This window comes from Urocitellus parryii, chromosome 6, assembly GCF_045843805.1.
Source record: "Urocitellus parryii isolate mUroPar1 chromosome 6, mUroPar1.hap1, whole genome shotgun sequence".
Lineage (NCBI taxonomy): Eukaryota > Metazoa > Chordata > Mammalia > Rodentia > Sciuridae > Urocitellus > Urocitellus parryii.
In genome coordinates this window covers 194,942,496-194,942,835 of record NC_135536.1, presented here as the reverse complement: position 1 = coordinate 194,942,835, position 340 = coordinate 194,942,496, and positions in this window count along the sequence as shown.

The window sequence follows — 340 nt, the reverse complement described above, 5'->3', positions numbered from 1 at the left end:
ACATTAAAATTAAAAAAAAAAGAAATGAAACATTAGAAACCAAGCAGCGCCATCCTTTTATATCGCTGTACCATTTCTAGTGTACCTCTAATATTAGCTGGTTCTTGAATGGATACTTTGTCTTTTCCTCAGACATTTTACAGATGAGGAAACTGAAGCCCTGAGAAAGGAATTGACTTGCTCAAAATCATACAGCAAGTTTCCTGGTCTGTTGGAGAGGGCATGAGTCCCAGCCAAGTCTCCTGCAGCAGATAATAGTCATACTAGCCAGTGTTTATCAAGCACTTACCAAGTTCCAAATGCTGCATCGAGTTCTTTAGACTGTAATCACAACAACCAG